Below are 10,904 nucleotides of genomic sequence, written 5' to 3'. Positions count from 1 at the left end.
TTCTGCAGATTCAGTAGAGGTGGTGAAGAAGGTCCTCTTCGCCGTTGCCATTACCACTTGGTGGGCTTGACGTTGAGCTCTAGCCTGTGTCCGGTCTGATTCAGAATGAGTTTTCCACCACCTGTGCTCTAGCTGTCTCAACGATTGTTTCATCGCTCTCCGCTCTGGGGAAAATCATGGGGCTGTCTGGGCTCCATGCAGTTGGAAAGGGTGCTTCGGAGCCAGACAGTCAATAGCCCTGGTTAACTCCGCATTCCAGCGGGCCACCAGGGAATCAGCTGAAAGGCTATCAACATGGGATAAAACATCCCTTACCACTCTCTGGAAGCCAATTGGATCCATTAAGTGGTGGGGGTGGACCATCTGAATCAGTCCCACCTCCCTGCACAGGTGAAGGGTCGTGTAGAAGTCCATTTGCATCAGGAAGTGATCTGACCATGGCACTTCTTTTGTTTTGCTTTTACTTAATGTCAGATCACCAACATCCGTAGAGGAAAACACCAGGTCTAAGGCATGTCCACGGCTATGAGTTGGGCCAAAATTATTCAGGGACAGCCCCATGGAGGCCATGCTTTCCACGAAGTCCCGAGCAGCCCCTTGTAAGGTCGTATTGGCATGGATGTTAAAATGCCCCAGGACAACCAAACTAGGTGTCTCCAGGAGAAAATCCGTCACAACCTGAAGCAGCTCGGACAGGGAATCCTTGGTGCAGCGGGGAGGTTGATACACCAAAAGGAATCCTGTACTGCCCCTATTGCCCAACTTCCAGAACTACTGGAAGACTGTGCTTAATATTTGTACATCTACCTATGTACACTTCTAGTCACTTCACCACCAAAAGGATATTGTAGAGTTGGCGAAAGTTCAGAAAAGGGCTAAAACTAAAATGATCAAGGAGATGGAGCAACTTCCCCTGTAAGGAAAGTTTGCAGCATTTTGGACTTTGTGCGCAAATTCTGCTGGTGAATTTCCCACAGGCACCTGGTCAGCTACTCTGAGAACAGGATGCTAGACCAGATTTGTCCATTGGCCTGATCCAGTAGGCTCTTCTTATGTTTCTATGCTCTGTACTGAATAACCATAGCAAATATCTAGGCACAGTTTTAAAATGAGAGTCTTGGAGAAACATGATGGGCAATGTGTGTTAATGGTTAAACACACATTGCCCATCATGTTTCTCCAAGACTCTCATTTTAAAACTGTAGCCTTGTAGAAATCCATTAATATCTCAACAATGAAAAATGCTCCTATGTGTATATTGGGAATCAATGGGGGAAGATGTGGATTTACAATTAACGTTATTGGTTTTTCAATAACACTGAAAATTACATCAAAAAGAACCTTGAAAATGAACCCCTGACTTTGTTATTGTTTCTGATTAACATCTTCCAGTGTTAATTCAAATTTATTTATCTGCTGTATTCCAGAGACAGGGGACAGGAAGAGCTGAGAGCCTTTAGCTGTAGCTAGGCCAACTGGGAACAGTCTGGGAAGCTGTAAAAGAGACCATAGTATCATTGTTTGGGATTCTAATGCAGGATCAGCCCTTTGGCCGTTTTTAGGCTATGCTTGCTTCCAATAGGTTCTACTTTTGTCTTTGTAAATAAAACATTTAACAAAGACATCACAAGTCTCTAGCTGGCTCTCTTGTTCTCACCCAAAGGAAGGTCCATTCTTTCGTGCTTCTCCTGACTTAGCGTGCTATCCTTGGATGTCTCATTGCTTGGGGAAGTGTGGAGTACTTAACAGTACATTTTGACGAGTGAGAATTTAAAATGTTGCACTTGCTAGTACAGTAGTACATTTTTCAAAGATACTGCTGCAGCTCACAATGAACTCCTAGTCCAGTAGCTCTGGCAATCTATGGTTGGGGAGAGAAATTCAGTTCAGTTCACACGTAATGTGAATGTACCTAATCTGCATTTTCTGAAACAATGCATGAACCAAAAGCCTCTACACCAAATGTTGCAATGAAGTTCTCTAGCCAAATAATGTAAACAAACAAAAAATGTAGAGTTTCCATAAAATCACATCTCTTCATGATAATAACATTAATAAATGCATTACATTGGGGAAAGGCTCTGCAGAAATGTGTGTATTGGACAAAATTGCATATAACCATGTGTATCTTAAGTAAATATTTGCTGATGAGATACAGAGAACTGAATTTAGGATTGGAAAAATGAGAAACCAAGAGAACCCATTGTGCAGATGGTGCTCCAGAGCAGTCTTCATTCTCTTCAGTGTTATGCAATATTCTGCAAACATGGTAGAGATTCACATACCATATATTCCTTCCACATACAATTTCTGTCTTGCCTTTGTCAGAGCTTTCAATCGTGGCAAAAATATTTTCTGCCATTCGTCCATATGATTAAAGCCCCTTCTAACAGACATGGCAGCAACATAAGGACAAATAGTGAATTGGATTTGAGGAAACAATTACGTCAATTGACCAACATGGGAATCCCGGTAACATATTCATATAAAGCATGCACTAACTAAGGATCATTTGCATGCATCTTGCATTGTCTGTCACATCTTGAATACATGGTTCAGACTTCACATAAGTACTGGCAGAAAACAGGTTCCCTTAACAGGGTTATATGGAGCTCCTTTGTATGGTTCTAAGCTTAAGCCTGCAACTGGGTTTTTGGTGAGCTAAGGGAAGACGAAAAGAAGGGATGAAGAAGGACAATGCATAGTTAACTGTACCTTAATGTAACATAGGCACACATTGAAAGCATGTTTGTCTGAATGTTTTCAGTTGCACACTAATTTCCACATTTCCCCCTCTGTTTTGACCAATTCATGCATGCCAACAGACACATGTGATGATGACAACCCCCATTTGAAGCCTTTGAATGGGAAGGCCATTGATATTATTTACTAGCTAAGGGCCTCTTAAGAGAAAGAAAGAAAGAAAGAAAGAAAGAAAGAAAGAAAGAAAGAAAGAAAGAAAGAAAGAAAAAGATTAAATTGTTTGGGAGCATTTCATATTATTGGGGTTTTTAAGTATTTATTTATTATGCTGTTACCATTCATTCATTCATTCATTCATTCATTTGCAACACATGTGAGATTCACAACATGATTTCAAATATAATTTTCTAAGAAATGATTTGTCAGCTGGGAGGAAAGCCAAGTACACTGAACTGCGCAGGGCTAGTGCCTCATATTCTTCTTAGACATTGCACTGACAAAGACTGCACATTTCCCAGAAGGTAAGGGGAAAGAGATATCTGTCTCAGGCAGCCAGCTAAGCAGAACCTGTCAAGTTTCCCCTCCCCCCCCCCCGAATAAAATCAGCTGACTGTGGCAGCAGCTGATGCTATCACTACAGAAGCAGGTACAGAATGACTCACAAATGTATCCTGTTAGAGCATATTAAAATGAGCAATAATGCACATAGGCAACTTGGCGGTGTTGAGGATCCATGTCCTGTCCCAACACCCTCCCCATAACATGTTCTTGCAGTGCCTCATTTTGTCCACCACCAGCAGTAAATGGTAGCAGAACTGAACTCCACTGCTCTGCAAGGACATTTGGTGGCCAACTTGCCACCCTCTGCTCTGGCAGACCAGGACTTCCGCTGATTCCTAAGGCTCCTCACCCTCCTTAAAGAATTGCTCCATAACTGCTTTTGTTCCTATACTACAATTTAATGTGATTGTTGTGATTTTATTGTGGGGGTTTTTAAAGCCTCCAGGAGCCACCAAGAAATATGTCCACGTCAAAATTAATGAATTAAAGGCAAAGACATGCTTGCAGAGTGAATGAAACAATGACTGCTCATGTCTGCCATCAAAGCTGACAACTCTTCTTTTGCACTGTGTGCTCTAAAACCCACTAATGCCTAGAAGGCTAGAATGAGAAGTTAACTGATTTGTATTTATATTAATGTTAGAGACTAGCTGAATATTTGCAATGATTTCATCTCCAGGATGTGGAACATACTACCCAGAGCTGTCGGCTTTCTCTGTCTCTCTCTCTTTCCTCCTCCAGTCTTACTCAATATAATTGGAAATGTAAATGAATACTTAATAAGTTACATAGCCTTCCGCATATCTTAATAATCAGGATGGGTATGCCTTGCCCTTGTCATTAGAATCATGCTGTGCAGGTGAATTTTACATTAGAGTCATCATATTAACTGGAGGGATGGGCCAAAGGAACATTTCGGTACCATATCCATCACAAAGTCATTACATCAGTGAAATAGAAGTTCAAATGTTAGTCTATAAATCAATAGGAACAACAGCCAAAAAATATATATAATTTTAAATGACAAAAATGTTCATTTTCATTGCTACACTATACAAAAACAACCCAGTTCCAAGTAATCACTAGTAGTGATCACAGTAAAAATAATGTTTTATATACACATGCATACATGAGTACACATGCATGTGTATGTGAGATATATATATATATATGAATGACAAATAATATGACACATATACAAGTAATCTTATAAATGTATTCATCAGTAATAAATTCCTAATAAGTGGTCAGACTACCATTTAGCTTAGAGACCATTTTCCATCACATGCAGGTTGCCTGACGGTTGTCCCTTAATCATGTTAAAGTCTTCAAAGTTGCTTTCCCTGAGCCACAAGCTGTGATATGAGATTATTAACGGAACTTCACTTGATCCTAGTTTCTGGTCTTTGGGGAGAAGGAAGAAGCAGTGGATCAAAGAGAGATGTTAAGTCTTAATAGATTCTGGCAGAAAGATCTATACCAAAGTGCAAGGGAGCTCTACCAGGTGCATTGGTATTGATACTGCATCCAATTATTTCAATAATATATTTAGGATGGATTCCATTAAAATAATGTATTGCTGTGCCCTGCAAAATTAAATTAGCTTCCCAAATCATAGCTATGCTGTAAAGGTGTGCATTATATAATGGAAAGAAAACACTGCTTGATTTCAACACCTCAGGATATGTAACACAGTGAGCCCACAAATTACATGCACCTTCACCTTTGTGCTTGGCAATTTAAAAAATAATAATAATAAAGGATCAGAAAGAGGGTGAGTGTCCAGGAAAAATGACTTTGGCAATTCTACCCACCATTGAATCCAATGTGTTTTGACTATATGTGATTTTGGCTTTAGGCGAAATGAATAAAAAATAATAATTAAATAACATTGTCCAGTAGCACCTTAGAGACCAACTAAGTTTGTTCTGGGTATAAACTTTTATGTGCATGCACACTTCTTCAAGTACACTGAAACAGAAGTCAGCAGACCCTTATATATAGTGGGACGGTGGGGTGGGGTTTTTCTCAGAAGAGTAGTAGGACATGGGTGATTGACTCAATGGGTATGGTAAACCTGTTGACGACTCTTAACGACTGCAATTAGTCCTACAGGAAAAAGCAAGGGATACTATTGTTGTTATTCGGTCATTTAGTCCTGTCTGACTCCATGGAGTCCTGTTGTGACCCCATGGACCAGAGCATGCCAGGCACTCCTGTCTTCCACTGCCTCCGCAGTTTGGTCAAACTCATGTTCGTAGCTTCAAGAACACTGTCCAACCATCTCGTCCTCTGTCGTCCCCTTCTCCTTGTGCCCTCCATCTTTCCCAGCATCAGGGTCTTTTCCAGGGAGTCTTCTCTTCTCATGAGGTGGCCAAAATATTGGAGCCTCAGCTTCAGGATCTGTCCAGTGAGCACTCAGGGCTGATTTCCTTCAGAATGGATAGGTTTGATCTTCTTGCAGTCCATGGGACTCTCAAGAGTCTCCTCCAGCACCAAAATTCAAAAGCATCAATTCTTCGGCAATCAGCCTTCTTTATGGTCCAGCTCTCACTTCCATACATCACTACTGGGAAAACCATAGCTTTAACAATGCGGACCTTTGTCGGCAAGGTGATGTCTCTGCTTTTTAAGATGCTGTCTAGGTTTGTCATTGCTTTTCTCCCAAGAAGCAGGCATATTTTAATTTTGTGACTGCTGTCAGCATCTGCAGTGATCATGGAACCCAAGAAAGTAAAATCTCTCACTGCCTCCATTTCTTCCCCTTCTATTTGCCAGGAGGTGATGGGCCCAGTGGCCATGATCTTCGTTTTTTTGATGTTGAGATTAAGACCATATTTTGTGCTCTCCTCTTTCACCTTCATTAAAAGGTTCTTTAATTCCTCCTCACTTTCTGCCATCAAGGTTGTGTCATCTGCATACCTTAGGTTGTTGATATTTCTTCCGGCAATCTTAATCCCGGTTTGGGATTCATCCAATCCAGCCTTTTGCATGGTGAATTCTGCATATAAGTTAAATAAGTGGGGAGACAATATATAGCCTTGTCGTACTCCTTTCCCAATTTTGAACCAATCAGTTGTTCCATATCCAGTTCTAACTGTAGCTTCTTGTCCCACATAGAGATTTCTCAGGAGACAGATGAGGTGATCAGGCACTCCCATTTCTTTAAGAACTTGCCATAGTAAGGGATAGTATGCAGATGATCAAAAATAGCTTTAGCATGTGTAATGAGACAAGAATCCAATACTGTATCTCTATTCAGACAAGGTGTCTCCATAGTTTTCAGTTTAGTAATAAGTTGTAATTCAGCAAATTCTCTTTCCTTTTCCTTTTTCTTTTATAAGTATTTATTGGGTTTTATAAATAAATAAATAAATAAATGCAAATCTCATTCATTAAAATATATACAAATGTTTTGAGATCCTGTATTGAATGTCCTGGGACTCTGTTCTGAAACTGTATGCCATCACTGTATATATTATTATTATTATTATTATTATTATTATTATTATTATTATTAATTAAGAAGGCCTCAGGTTAGCTGCCCCTTCAATTTGATCCTTGACTTTATATCTGCACAAAAAAATGGGGCAACACTACAATGACAGGTGCATAATTGCAGCAGCCCAAAGATTAGCTATTTTTATTTATTTCGACTGCGTCAGACCAACACGGTTACCTACGTGAATTTTGCACAAGTTTTTCTGACTATCTGAATAAGAACAATAAAGATGAAATAGAATTTTGAATGCATTTAACAGTAGGACAGTAATTTTGTTCCAACTGCCTTCTCAGGGAAGATGTAGGCACTTGGTTTCATTACAGCCACTCAGAAAGAAAGTGCCTTAATACAGTCCTATTCATTCTTGTATGCACTGAGATTTTCTAACACGCTCAAAGCAAGACCTACTTAAAAGCCTGCGTCTTTTTGATTAAGGTTGCAAAGATTAAAAAATATGCGTGCCAGCTAGTTACAGGTTATGAACAGGCAGTCCTGCCTAGAGCCTTATTAGGTTTAGCCTCAGTTTGTGCGCAATCTATATATTACTCGCTGTGCGCTACAGCCAGGACTAATGAACTGGTGACACTTTTCCGAGACTCTGGGGAGATCACTTTGCATGATCATTTGCAGCAGAAGTCAAAGTGGCATCATTTCCCCTTTTCAATTGAAGAAGGAAAAGCAGCAACTGGATGAAGCAGATGAGCCCACGTGCATTTGCTGGGTTTGATTCCCTCACCACAAACAACAGTGTGCTTTGGTTCACCTTTATCCAGTCTCCATTCTTTATTGTTGGTATCTATTTTCTCCATTGGACACAGAGCTGCCCCCAAAGCCAAGGAACTGATGTCTGACTTATCTATGAACATAAGATAATGACAGCCTTATATTGAGTCAAACATCTGGTCCAGCTATCTCACTATTGTCTACACTGATAGCAGCTGCTTTCTAATGTCTCAGATAGGGTTCTCAGCCCTGCCAAGCTGTCCTTGGTGATTCCCCAGTGACTGTCTTTCCCCCTTTGCTCCTGATTTGGGGAAGCAGCAAGGCAGATTCTGCAGCAGGACACTCCCCACAATCGAAGGGGTCAGTCCAACCTCTGTCACTAAGGTGGCCACTTACACATCACCAAGAAAAACAGGACAAAGGGGGACACATCTGTGTAAAATTTCACATGCATATTTATGGGGGATATTCAACTAAGTTTGACTAAGAGCACACTCATTGAAATTAATGGAACTAATGTAGTCAATGTTCATTAATTTCTATAGGTTAGGTCTGAGTCAAACTTCATTGATTACTGCCCTATATGTACAGATGCAAATTTAGAAATCATTACTATAAGGCCAGTAGCAATGAAATCTTCTCACCCTAGCAAGGAAGATTATGACCAGTTGACTTGTGTGCCTGCTCAGTCTGCTATCCAGATGGGCAACAGCACAGCTCCTGCTCTTCCTTCTTTTGGTCCTTTTCTTTAAACCAGACCAGGATCAGACAGCCCTACCAATGGAGGACAACCATTCAGCTTCTGTAAAATTGGATACACGTCCAATCTGTCTACCATTGGCACATACACTAAGTAGTATTAAGAATTTGGCTCTTATGTTCACTTGATCTCAGCATGGTAGACAAGCATGTGGAACGCCAAGCTGACTTAGACACAATATCTTCCAATGGTTGTTGAGCAGCAATCAGTAGACCCCATGAAATGGAAGTAGATGGGTTCACAGTTACTATGTTTCATGTATCTCCTTGGTGATCTGTTAAAAATAACTGTCTTTCTCATTATAATTACTACTATTACTTTGCTTTTTATTCCTATTACCAGTATGTACTTTATTTTTAATATGAATAAAATATTATTATAATAAAGAAAAAAATTGCTTGAATCTCAAGGCCTCTGAGTTTGATTAGGAATCCATATTTTGTTATTGTTCCTTATTCTTTGTGCTTCAGTAAGGGCTCTCAACCAATTAAAGAAGACTTTTAATCAATTAACTGTCTGGTTTTTAAGTGGTTTTAAACCATTTAAAAGGTTAATTGCTCAACTTAATCAGGTTGAAACAAATGTACACACCACAATGCCTTAAAGGAAATGTGCTGTTTTCTTTTAAGATATTCCGCAGAAAAACTAAAGGAAAAGGACAGCTTTCCTTTAGTATAAAATAATTTAGAATTTGAAAAATTCTGATTGCTTTCTTACATAAACTAGAATGAAGCAATAAATATAAGTTTATTTTTAAAAATATGCACTATACACATATTGCATAGTTTGAGGCTGCAATTTTATTCATACTTACATAGAGTAAGTCCCAGTAAAATGAATGGGACTCACATCTGAATAAACATGCATAGGATGGCATTGTATGTATGTATGTTCTTTAAAGTGACATAAAATGATTTCCACATGCCTGGCAATGGAATTCCATTTGGGCATCAAGATCTCCTGCTTCTCTTTTTCTCTCTTCAGCTACTTTGGGGGCAGCAAGGCTCCAGGAGGAATCCCGTTGTGGCTGCACACACTGCTCATGCTATGTTGCATCTCACCCTACAAGTTTTAAATTATACACATAATGTTAATCAACAAAATAATACAGCTGGGATTCACTGTGGGCCTTTCTCTGATTAAGACTCACTGTTTTTACTCTCTAAAGTTTACACTCAATAATTTGTTTCTGTGAAATGCATAAGATTGCCTTCCTGACGGCTTCTGCCCTTTCCCCCCATAAAATATCACATAGTGGGGGGAAGATCTGACAAAAAATGTTGGCTTCCATAATAACAAGCTATCTATAAATGTCCAAGTCCTACAGGTTAATGGTGGGAAATAAATTTTAACTAAAACTTTCATTGATTAAATACGCATTGAAAAACTTGCAGACCTAGCCAGCTTTTGAAAGAAAATCTGCCAAACTTCCAGAAAGTGATCTGAAATAATGTTGTGTCATCAGATTTAACAGAATCTAGGAAATTCTGCTGGCTGTGGGGTGATTCAAAGACACCTCAGGTCACAGGCAGCAATGTGGTGTTGGCTGTAGATATTGTTGGACTACACATCAGCCCAAGCTAGCATGGCCACCTTTTGCATATGGCACTGGTTTTATGCAGTCTGGAGGTCATGTAACGTTTTCAGGCCTTTTCATCTATAAGTGCACATAAATTGACACAATCAATTCAGTGAAGTGTTTCAGAGTTAAAAGGTCCACCACCAGGATACACATTAAATATGCAATCAAGATTTGGATTCTGGACAAATTGTAATGTAAAGAATACGTTTCCTTTCCACCATGAAAAAATGTCTTATATGGAAATTCAACATACGAGTAACATTATGCATCTTGGGGGGTAAAGCTAACTTTATTTAAAGTAGAACAAGAAATTATTGTGCATGCCACAAACTTTTGGTGAGACCCAAAGGTATAGTGTAAATCACTTTGGCTTGGTCAAAGGTCCTAGAACAGGGTGATCCACTAATTTTTTTTTTTTTTTGATGCTGCTTTCCCCTCTTCTCTTTTTCTTCCTGGGCCAAGAGGAAGATAAGCCCAGCATTTTAGAATTACTTCACTCAGAACTGAGAGAAGAGCTATCTCATGTTTAGTACTTTTTCCATTCCTTTAATCTTTTTAAAATGATGACTGGAACCTCAATGTATACTTTCTGCCTAGTACCAAACGACATTTTTGGATATCGTAAAAGCTACTGTTAGGCAATCATACTATTTTAGTTTCATGTGGTAAATATGTGGCACACATGAGATCCTCACGTGGCAAGAGGTAAGCTCTTAGAATTTAGAGCTTGGATTAAATCTGTGCTTGATGTCTATGAAGAATCCTATTTTTAGGATGAGTTACCAAAATCCTTGAATAGTTTAATATGAATAAGCTCCTGTCTTACAAAGACAAATGAGTGGCCTTGTGTGGTTTTTTCCCCCTGCCCCAAATTACATTGTATTGAACCACATTTGTCATCCGGTCCCTTGCCAAACAGTGCTCCATTAGCTTAAACTAATCAGTCTGAGGCAGATGGCAATTTGACAGAAAGAGAGATGGCGAGCTGACAGCTTTCCCTCAAAACATGGGGCACACACTGTGTTTCAAGTGCCAAGCTACCTTGACATTTAATTTTAAAAGTAACTTAGCAT

The sequence above is a fragment of the Podarcis filfolensis genome (assembly GCF_964270895.1).
Source record: "Podarcis filfolensis genome assembly, chromosome: 9".
In the NCBI taxonomy this organism is placed as follows: domain Eukaryota; kingdom Metazoa; phylum Chordata; class Lepidosauria; order Squamata; family Lacertidae; genus Podarcis; species Podarcis filfolensis.
The sequence above is the reverse complement of the archived record's forward strand: the minus strand, read 5'-3'. Positions refer to the sequence as shown.